We start from the raw sequence: 11,969 nt of genomic DNA on the forward strand, positions 1-11,969 counted from the left end.
AAGGAGAGTAAGACACATAGGTATGGGGATAAAAACAAAGAAATATAGCAAATTTTAAATATATAACCAAAGAAAACCGAAAACATATGTTCACATAGCAACTTGTACACAAATGTTCATAGAAGCATTATTCATAATAACCCAAAGAAAAACAACCCAAATGTCCATCAACAGAGGAATGGGAAAATAAAATATGGTATAGTATATCCATAGAACGGAATATATATATATACAACACACATGGTATAGCATATCCATAGAATGGAATATATATATATACACACACATGGTATCGTATATCCATAGAATGGAATATATATATATATATATTTTTTATATATACATATATAATGTATATATATTTTATATATACATATATAATGTGTGTGTTTGTGTATATATATATATATATATACACATTTCTTTTGCATGGGCAGGTACTGGGAATCGAACCCAGGTCTCCAGCATGTCAGGTGAGAACACTGCCTGCTGAGCCACAGTGGCCTGCCCTGGAATATTATTTATCGATAAAAAAAAAATGAAGTATTGATTAATGCTATAATGTGGATGAAAGTTGAAAATATTATGCTGAGTGAAATAAGTCAGACACAAAAAGCCACATATTGTATAACGTCATTTATAGGAATGCTTAGTACAGGCAAATTCATAGAGACGTAAGTAGATTAATGGTTGCCAGGGGCTGAGAGGAGTGGGGAAAGGAGAATTAATTACTACTAACAGTTAAGGGTTTCTTTTTGGGGTGATGAAAATGTTCTGGAATTAGATAACGGTGAGGGTTGCACAATTTTGTGAATATAATAAAAACTACTGAATTCTATGCTTTACAGGATTGAATTGTGTGGTATATGGATTGTATATTAATAAAGCTGTTGTAAGAAATAAACTTGAATTTAAAAAAGGCAATTGTGTCTAGAAAAGAATTGTGGGTGTGGCTTTTGGCATATGGAGAATCTTTTTTTTTTTTTATTAATTAAAAAAAGAATTAACAAAACAATTAGAAATCATTCCAATCTACATGTACAATCAGTAATTCTTAATAACATCACATAGTTGCATATTCATCATTTCTTAGTACATTTGCATCGATTTAGAAAAAGAAATAAAAAGACAACAGAATAAGAATTAAAACAATAATAGAAAGAAAAAAAAAAAAAAAACCTATACCTCACATGCAGCTTCATTCAGTGTTTTAACATAATTGCATTACAATTGGGTAGTATTGTGCTGTCCATTTCTGAGTTTTTATATCCAGTCCCATTGTACAGTCTGTATCCCTTCAGCTCCAATTATCCCTTCTCTTTTTTTTTTTTTTTAATTAACGGAAAAAAAGAAATTAACCCAACATTTAGAGATCATACCATTCTACATATGCAATCATTAATTCTTAACATCATCACATAGGTGCATGATCATCATTTCTTAGTACATTTGCATTGGTTTAGAAGAACTAGCAACATAATGGAAAAAGATATAGAATGTTAATATAGAGAAAAAAATAAAAGCAATAATAGTAAAATCAAAACAAAACAAAACAAAAACCTATAGCTCAGATGCAGCTTCATTCAGTGTTTTAACATGATTCATATGGAGAATCTTAAAGTCAGATGAGAGGAAGGCTAAATTTTCGAGAGAGTTAAACTGCTAAAGGGTCTGCTGGCCTAGGTGGAAAAAGAGACTGATTGATCAAGATTTAAAGCAATCTTTGACTCCAACCTTCCATGCATAGGAAGTATGCTAAGAAATCTGATTAACCCCTAATGAAGACGCATCCTCTAATTCCCACTTCTGATAGGATTAAAAGGTGTATCAGAAAAAGAAGAATCTTACAGAGGGTTCATTCAAAGCTTATGGAGAAAGGTGGATTGGGAAGTCTGTTCTAGGGAGCATTATTAGAGCCTGATTTAGGAATTCACTTCATGCCGGGATAGAAAGCCTTCCTAAATCTGGCCCACCAGGATTTTAGAGTTGCTACAGACTGTAACTTCCAAACTGGAGAATATAATGCAATTTCCCTGCCCCTGTTCCATCATCATAGTGTGTGCAGGGCTGATAACTTGTGCTTTTAGGTCATCAAATTTGGATGAAGAGGAATCACATCTAGACCTAATGTAGACAGAGCACAGCATATCTCACAGAGGTCCTAGACTAAGTTTGATGCCAAAAATGAGACAAAGCTTTGGGTTTTTTGCCTGGGTGAGTGCATTTTGAGTGCAGGTAGGAAAGGGAACCAAATGGTTGGTGACTGGAAGGGTGGCTGTGATGTCATCAGTAATTTTCAATAAATACTTCTGATTCTCCCTGCTTCCAGGCACTTGGTGGGTTGTACTTCTCTGCCACCTTATGTAGGGCCATGTGACTTGCTTTGCCCTGTGAAATGCAAACAGAAAAGAGGCATTGCATCCAGGCAAAAATTTAAAAAGCCATTGCACAAGTTACTTCACTTTCTTCCTCTCATTGAGATATGAAGCCTGTGCTGAATGGAGTTTCCATAAGCCTGGGTCCACTCTGCTGACACCCAGTGGACATATAGCATGAGTAAAAAGAAGCATCAGTTGTGCAAACCAGAGATTTTGGCATTGGTTCTTTGTTACTACAGCATAACTCACTCTCTGTCTGCTCCGCATAATAAAATCAAAATGCCTTAGCTAAGCAAAATGCATGCTGCCATTTGTGCCCTGGGAGAAACAAGTTATTAAATACATGTCAATGACTACGTCATTTCCAGGAGAAGTTATTTTTTCTTTCATTTGTCCCACCTCAGAATCATCCAAGTTTCCCTCTAGGCTGAAGCAGTAGAGAAAAGGGCATTAATAAACATTTTAAAACCCTCATTAACCATTAAGTCTTTAATTCATTGCTCTGCCGTATGCTACTGATAATGTTGTATAGTCCAGGCACTCTCTTCCCTTCCCACCAATGTGATGCATATAGAGCTCACTTGCACATTGTAACTGTTTGAAAGTGAAAAGAGGGAACAGAGTATTGAGTTAATTGTTTATAATTTAGTTCTGGTGATTAATCTATTTTATTCAATAAATATTTATTGAGCATATAATATGGGTTGCTACAGAGATCTTTTTACATACCTATCTATGTTTGTCAGTCTCCTTTTAAAAATCCTTTTATGGTTTTCCAAACGCTACAGCCAGATGCATTTTATTAGTAGTATAGGATTAGCAGCTTGGAATTCCTTTATAAAAATATATGCAAAATGTAATATATTTGTGTTGTTCAGGGAAGAGCATATAACTCATCAGATTATCAACTCAGACACTTCTGTGGGAAACTTCTCCAGGCCCTCTAAGCTGAATTAGGTGCCCTTCCCTCAAACACCCTTAGAACCCCATCTTCCCTCTATTGCAGCCTCTAAATACACCGCATAGTAATTGATGTCCTACTTATCTGTTATTCTCAGAGAGTGTGAATTCTTTAAGGATATTATATCTTTGTATTCCCAATTTCTGGCTAACAATAAATAACTATTAATACTAACTATAATTTATTGAAGGTTCACCACGTGTCAGTGCTGGGTTAAATGCTTTATTTAATCCTGATAACAGTCTTGTTAACCTGGGTCCTTTTTAACGCAGATATTGATTGAATGAGCCTCCCCAAGTCACCCAGTCTTCTGGGCTCTCTCTGTCTTTCAATATGCAAATCAAAATAGCATAAGCTCCTGCTATTAGTATTGCCCTCCCCAAGGTTTTGTTTTTTAAATTTTTTTCTTCTTACTTTTATTTTTCTCTTCCTCCTGAATTCTCAACATCACTTGAGTCTTTTCTCCTGACTGTGAGGCCTCTCAGCCTTACCTCAAGCATGCAACCCAGGTCTTTTCTTAACTTTACCAAGCTTTACCAGCATAAGGTGATTGCAGTTGGTAGACTTCTACAGAAGTCTGGAGGGAAACAAAGTCACATGTTGCATTGCAGCACAACAAGCAATATTAAACAGAATATCTCCGAAAGGACACACAAGAAACCACTACGGATAGATGCCTCAGAGAAGGGAACTGGAAAGTAGGTGGCTCAGGACTGGAGTCCCTTGGACATTCTCAAACTCAGAACATTTTCTCTGGCTGTCTCTTGTGGTACCTCAGCCTTCTGCTGTATTCCTAGAGTTCCTTCCTCCTGCCCACTCCCTCTAATCTCCATCCTTTATTCTCCACCCCATCGCCTTTTTTAATTCTCTCTTATTTGTATCCTTTTTGTTCTAGTTTTCCAGATTGTGCCAAGGAGAGGAAAGATCAGGAGAGGGAGCTTCACCCTCCACATTAAAGAAGGCCATCAATTTTCCCTCTCAATTATGCCACCAAATATAGGAAAATGAAGTTAGTTCTTATTTTAAGTAGCATATTTTCTCTGCCTGCTACATGCTGTTATTTCCTTCCATTACAGAGATATAACTCAGCTTAAGAAAATAATATTCTTAAGATCACACGGTTAGGATGTACAGCATTGGAATTCGAATCCAAGTATGGATTTAAGCCTGCTCTTTTAATCCTATGCTACACTGAATTAGTGTTCTTTTTAACTGTACCGCTTAATGTAGCACTTCTGTGTTAACTAGTAGTTAACCATTTGTCTGTTCTTTTTGTGAACTTCTTAAAGGAAGGAAAAGTCTTCTTCGTCTTTGGATGCTTGATGTTCATCTCAGCTTCTGGTACATGGAGTCATCTGGAAGCTAAAGGCATTGTCAAGGGCTGGTCTCGGATGGGCTCTGATAGAGTTCCTACAGTAACTCAGCAAACATTAAAATGGCATCTACCCTATACCAGTCACTGTTAGGTGTTGGATGTAGGGACAAGTGGCATATGGTCTTCAACCTCAGAGACCTTCAGTTTCATAGCCCGTGTGGACAGCAAGACAGTCTCAGAAAACAGTCAGACACATATTCAGATACAGCACAAGAAACAATGGGAACTCAGGAGGAAATTAGGGGAGGCTTTTTGGAGTTGGTGGTACATGATCTGAGCTCTGATGAACAAATGGAGATTAGGCAGCCGAAGAAGAACAGGAAACAGTGCTCCAGGAGGAATAAGCCCACACGACGGCATGCAGATATAAGACAATGTTAGGTTCTGGGAACTGCAAAAAATTCTTTTTGGTTGGAATATGGAGTGATGGGCGGGGGCACTGCAGCAATATGAGGCTGGGGAGGTAGGAAGAGTCGCAGTTATGAAGGGTCATGAGGAAGATTTGGAACTTCAGGTTGACCATGAGAGAAAATCAGTGTGGGTTTTTGTTTTTGTTTTAATTTGGTAGGCTCCAGGAATCAAACCCAGGGCTCTGGCATGGCAGGTGAGAATTCTACCACTGAGCCACTATTGCACAGCCCTTTTTTTTTTTTTACACTGCAGGATTTTAAGAAGAGATCTGACATCATCACATTTATTCTGTGGAAAAATCAGTATCACTGCAATTTAGGGAATGGATTGGAGGGAAATAATGCTGGAGTCCAAGGCGCATTCCAGAATTGCCAAAGGCCCGCAACTATCTGAGAATGGATGCAGACTGAGGACTTCAGGAATGGATCTGTCACTCAGGGAGGAAAAAATACATATGCTAGAAATGAAGGCTGAAAGCCATGCCTGATAGTCACAAGAAAGCTGCTAAAAGAGAATTGCTGTAGAAGTCAAAGTCAGAATCCAAGAACCAGACTGAGGGGAAAGCTAGAAAGTAGATGTCAGCGTGGGGCATAGAGTCCAAGATTGGATCCTTGGAGAACTTCCAGATCCTTCACAGTATCATTGAGGTAACCTCAAAGCAGCAAGGTATTTCTCTTTCTTCAAGGGGCAAGATTATGAGGAGCCAACCATTTGGGCCTTGAGAGCATTCTTTTTTTTTCTTAATATTTTTATTGAGAAATCTTCACACACATGCAGTCCATGTATGATGTACAATCAGTGGCTCACAATATCATCACATAGTTGTGTATTCATCACCATGATCATTAGAAGCATTTGCATCACTCCAATAAAAGAAATAACAATAAAAAAGAAAAAAATTAAAAAAAAAACATATCCTTTACCCCTTCCTCTCATTGACCGCTAGTATTTCCATCTACCCAATTTATTTAACCCTTTGTTTCTCTTATTATTTATTTATTTTATTATCATTATTTTTTAATTATATGGGCAGGCACCAGGAAACGAACCCGGGTCTCCAGCATGTCAGGCAAGAACTCTGCCTACTGAGCCACTGTGGCCGGCCCTATTTATTTATTTTTTAACTCATCTGTCCATACCCTGGATAAAAGGAATATCAGACATAAAATTTTCACAATCACATAGTCACATTGTAAAAGTTATACCTTTATACAATTGTCTTCAAGCTTCAAGGCTACTGAAACACAGCTAAATGGTTTCAAGTATTTCCCTCTAGCTACTCCAATACACCATAAACTAAAAAGGGATATCTATATAATGCATAAGGATAACCTCCAGAATAATTTCTTGACTCTGAAACTGCTCAAGCACTGAAACTTTGTCTCATTTCTCTCTTCCCACTTTTGGTCAAGAAGTCTTTCTCAATCCTTTGATGCTGGTCCCAGATTATCCTAGGATTTCTGCCCCTCGTTGACAGTAAGATTTACACCCCTGGAAGTCATGTCCTACGTAGGAGGGAGGGCAATGAGTTCACCTGCTAAGTTGGCTTGGAGAGGGGCCAATCTGAGCATCAAAAGAGGTTCTCTGGGGGAGACTCTTAGGCTTAATTTTAAGTAGGCTTAGCCTACCTTTTCAGGAATAAGTTTCATAGGAACAAGCACCAAGATTGAGGGCTTTGCCTATTGATTTGATTGTCCCCACTGCTTGCAAGAAAATCAGGAATTCTCCCAATGGGGAAGTTGAATGTCTTCCTTTCTCCGTAGTGCCCCAAACTACTCTGGAATACATTAGGGCATCACACTAACCTAGACAAACCAACAAAATCTCATGCCCTGTTCAAGATTCCATGTACTTACGGTGTTCAACTAAACTGACCATACCAGTTAAATTAGGAAATTCTCTCAGGTACTAGAGACTAAAAGAAATATCAATATACTGATTCAGCACTCATACTTATTTGTTAAACCTGACCTTCTCTGTATAACTCCACCAGCACCTCTGATCTTTCTCTCATTCTTTAGAGTTATTTGGGCTATGGCCATTCTATATTTTTCATGTTGGAAGGGGCTGTCAATAATATGGGATAGGGGATAGAACTAGTTGATGTTCTGGAAAGGCTGGCCCTTCTGCATTTTAGGACTTATCTGGTGGAACCCATCTGGAGGTTTTAAGTCTCTGGAAAGTTACCCCAGTCCATGGAACCTTTGTAGAATCTTATATAATACCCTAGGTATTCTTTAGGATTGACAAGAAGGTTTTGGTTGGGGTTTGGCAAGTTATGATAGTAACAATGTCTAACTGAAGCTTGCATTAAAGTGACCTCCAGAGTAGGCTCTCAACTCTGTTTGAACTCTCTCAGCCACTGATACCTTCTTTGTTACACTTCTTTCCCCGTTTTGGTCAGGATTGTCATTGATGATCCCATGGTGCCAGGGCCATGCTCATCCCTGGGGGTGATCTCCCATGCTACCAGAGAGACTTTCATGCTTGGATGTCATGTCCCATATAGTGGAGAAGGACAATGATTTCACTTGCAGAGTTGGGCTTAGAGAAAGAGAGAGAGAGAGAGAGAGAGAGAGAGAGGCTACATCTGAGCAACAAAAGAGGTCCTCAGGAGGTGACTCTTAGGCTTATCTGTTGGTAGGCTAAGCTTCTCCACTATATATGTAAGCTTCACAAGAGCAAGCCTTAAGATCAAGGGCTTGGCCTATTAATCTGGGTGTTCCTAATGTTTGACACAGTGTCCAGGGTTTCCCTGTTGGTAACGTATAATAGTTCCATATTTGTTTCTCCCATCCCTCAATGGAGTTCACCAATATTTTTTGACTATCTGCTTAATATACTCTGGGATGTATCCAGGCATTAAATTAAGCTATACAGGACTAAAGGCTCTCATTCTTTTTCTGGGCTCCCAGTGTTTGGATTGTTTAAATGATCTGTCCAGACAGATTGAGTTAGATTATGTGCTACTGGAAATTTAGGTTCTGGACAAAATAAAACTTTCTACCTTTGCTTTCAAAGTGTAGGTTAAATTCTAAAATGCAGGCAGTATTATCCTTACCCTTGCATTCTGAATTATCTTAATCCTGACCTGATCAACTTTGTTCTTATTTCTAAATACCAGATTTTATATATATATATATGTATATATAACAACCCCTCAAAATCCAGAAATAGCAATGACCACTCAACACTAAATGTAACAGCTATAAGAGCTTAGAGTCTAGGCCCCAGTTTTCTTATAGGTATTTTCTAAATGAGATCATTCAATATTTGCTCTTTTCTTTCTGGCTTATTTTGCCTCACCAAATGTCCCACATGTTTATTTACATTGCTGCATGTCTCACAACTTTGTTCATTTTTGTAGCAGCACAGTGTTCTATCATATGTATACACCATCATTTACCGGTCTACTCTCGGTCAGTATGTCTTTCAGCCATCTCTATCTGCTAGGCCATGGTCATAAAAATGGAATCATACAGTATCTATTATTTTGTGTCTGGCTTATTTCACTCAGCATTATGTCCTCAAGGCTTATCCATCTTCTCATGTGGTTCAGGGTATCATTTCATACTAACTGCTTTATAATATCCCATCATATGTATATACCACATTTTGCTAATCCACTTGTCTGTTGATAGGCACTTGGATTGTTTCCATCTTTTGGCGATTGTGAATAGTGCCAAATTAACATCGGTGTGCAAATGTCTGTGTCACTGCCTTCAGCTTTTCTGGGTATGTACTGAGTAATGTGTTATTGCCAGGTCAAAGGGCAACTTGATATTTAGTTTCTTAAGGAAGTGCCTGTCTTCCATAGAGACTGTACCATTATGCATTCCCACCAGCGGTGCTTTAGTGTCCCAGTTTCTCCATATCCTCTTCAACATTTGTAGTTTCCTGTTTGTTTAATAACAGCCATTGTAATATGTGTGAGGTGGTATTTCATTATAGTCTTGATCAGCATTTCCATTATAGTTAATGAGAATGAACACTTTTCATGTGCTTTTTAGCCATCTGTATTCGTTCTTCAGAAAAATGTCTATTCATAACTTTAGCCCACTTCAAAATTGGATTGCATTGGTAACAGAGTCCAGCAGGAGTTAGAAACGGGGTAAGATAATGGGTGATTGGAACTGAAGGGATACAGACTGTGCAACAGGACTAGATACAAAAACTCGAAAATGGACAGCACAATAATACCTAATTGTAAAGTAATCATGTTAAAACATTGAATGAAGCTGCATCTGAGCTATAGGTTTTTTTTTTTTGTCTGTCTGTTCGTTTGTTTGTCTTTTTTTGTACTATTATTATTATTTTTATTATTTTTCTCTATATTAACATTCTATATCTTTTTCTGTTGTTTTGCTAGTTCTTCTTCTAAATCGATGCAAATGTACTAAGAAATGATGATCATGCATCTATGTGATGATATTAAGAATTACTGATTGCATATGTAGAATGGAATGATTTCTACATGCTGGGTTAATTTCTTTTTTTTTCTTTAATTAATTAAAAAAATAAAAATAAAAATAAAAAAATTGGATTTCTTGTTCTTTTGTTATTGAGTTGTATGATTTCTTTATGCACACAGGACATCAAACCTTCGTGTGATTTCCAAATATTTTCTCCCATTGAGTTGGCTACTTCTTCATCTTTTTGACCAAATCTTTTGAGGCTCAAAAGCATTTGATTTTGAGGAGTTCCCACTTATCTATTTTCCCTTTTGTTGCTTATGCTTTGAGTGTAAAGCTAAGGAACCTACTTCCTATTACTAGGTCTTGAAGATGTTTCCCTACATTTTATTCTAGGAGCTTTATGGTACCGGTTCCTATATATAGGTGTTTGAGCCACTTTGAGTTAATTTTTGTATAGGGTGTAAGGTAAGGGTCCTTTTTTTATTCTTTTGTCTATTGATACCCAGTTCTCTCATGCCCATTTATTGAAAATAATATTTTGTCCCAATTCAGTGGATTTGGGTGCCTTGTAAAAGATCAGTTGATGTAGATTTGGTGGTCTATTTCTGTGCTCTTGATTCAATTCCATTGGTCAATGCTTCCATCTTTGTGCCAGTACCATGCTGTACCACTATGGCTTTATAATAACTTTTAAAATCAGTAAGTGTTAATCCTCCCACTTAGTTCTTGATTTTTAGGATCCTTTTAGCTATTTGGGGTCTCTTTCCCTTCCAGATGTATTTGGTAATTCACTTTTCCAAGTCTTCAAATATGTTTTTGGAATTTTGATTGGTACTGCATTGAATCTGTAGATCAATTTGGGTGGAATTGACATTTTAACTATATTTAACCTACCTATCCATGAGCAGGGCATGTCTTTCCAACTATTTAGATCTTCTTTGATTTCTTTTGTCAATGTTACATAGTTTTCTGTGCACAAGTCCTTTACACCTAGCTAAGTTCCTTCCAAATACTTAATTCTTTTAGTTGCCATTTCGAATGGAATTTTTTCCTTAACTGACTCTTCAGTTAGGTCATTGCTTGCATATGGAAACATTACTGATTGTTGCACATTAATTGTACATCCTGCCACCTTGTTGAATTTGTTTATTAGCTCAAGTAACTTTGCTGTAGATGTCTCAGGATTTTCCAAGTATAGTATCATGTCATCTGCAAATAGTGAAAGTTTCACTTCTTCCTTTCCAATTTAAATGCCTTTTATTTCTTTTTCCTGCTGGATTGGTCCAGCTAGAACTTCTAGTACAGTATTGAATAATAGTGGTGACAGAGGGCATCCTTGTCTTGTTCCTGATCTTAGGGGGAAAGATTTCCATCTCTCGCCATTGAGTATGATGCTGGCTATGGTTTTTTCATATATGCCCTTTATCATATTGAGGAAGTTACCTTTGATTCCTACCTTTTGTAGTGTTTTTATCAGAAAAAGATGTTGAATTTCGTCAAATGCTTTTTTCAGCATCAATCAAGATGATCATGTGATTTTTCACTTTCATTTTGTTAATATGCAGTATTTCATTAATTGATTTTCTTGTGTTGAACCATCCTTGCATTTCTGGTATAAATCCCACCTGTTCCAGGTGTATAATTCTTTTAATGTGTTGTTGGATTTGATTTGCTGGTATTTTGTTGAGAATTTTTGCTTCTATGTTCATTAGGGAGATTGTCTTGTAGTTTTCCTTTCTTGCAGCATCTTTACCTCATTTTAGTATTAAAGTAATGTTGGCTTCATAAAACGATTTAGGTAGTGGTTTTTTTTCCCCTCAATTTTTTGGAAAAGTTTGAGTAGGACTGGCATTATGTTTGATAAAATTCCTCTGTGAAACCATCTGGCCCTGGACTTTCTTTGCAGGAAGATTTTTGATGACTGATTGAATATCTGTACTTGTGATTGGTCTGTTGAGATCATCTATTTCTTCTTGAGTCAGTGTAGCTAGTTTGTGTGTTTCTAAGAATTTGTTCATGTCATCTAAGTTGTCTAGTTTGTTGGCGTATAGTTGTTCATAGTATCCTCTTATGATTTTTTAAAAAATTTTTTCGGGGTCTGTGGTAATGATCCCCCTTTCATTTCTGATTTTGTTTATTTATATCCACTGTTTTTCTTTGTCAGCCTTGCTAGTGGTCCATAAATTGTATTGATTTTCTCAAAGAACCAACTTTTGGTTTTATTGATTCTTTCTATTGTTCTTTTGTTCTCCCATTCATTTATCTCTGCTTTAATCTTTGTTATTTCTCTTCTTCTATTTGCTTTGGGGTTAGTTTGCTGTCCTTTCTCAAGTTCCTCCAGGTGAGCAGTTAGGTCCTTGATTTTTGCTCTTTCTTCCTTTTTAATGTATCATTTAGGGCAATAAATTTCCCTCTCAGCACAGCCTTTG

Source organism: Tamandua tetradactyla, chromosome 7 (assembly GCF_023851605.1).
Source record: "Tamandua tetradactyla isolate mTamTet1 chromosome 7, mTamTet1.pri, whole genome shotgun sequence".
Taxonomy (NCBI): Eukaryota; Metazoa; Chordata; class Mammalia; order Pilosa; family Myrmecophagidae; genus Tamandua; species Tamandua tetradactyla.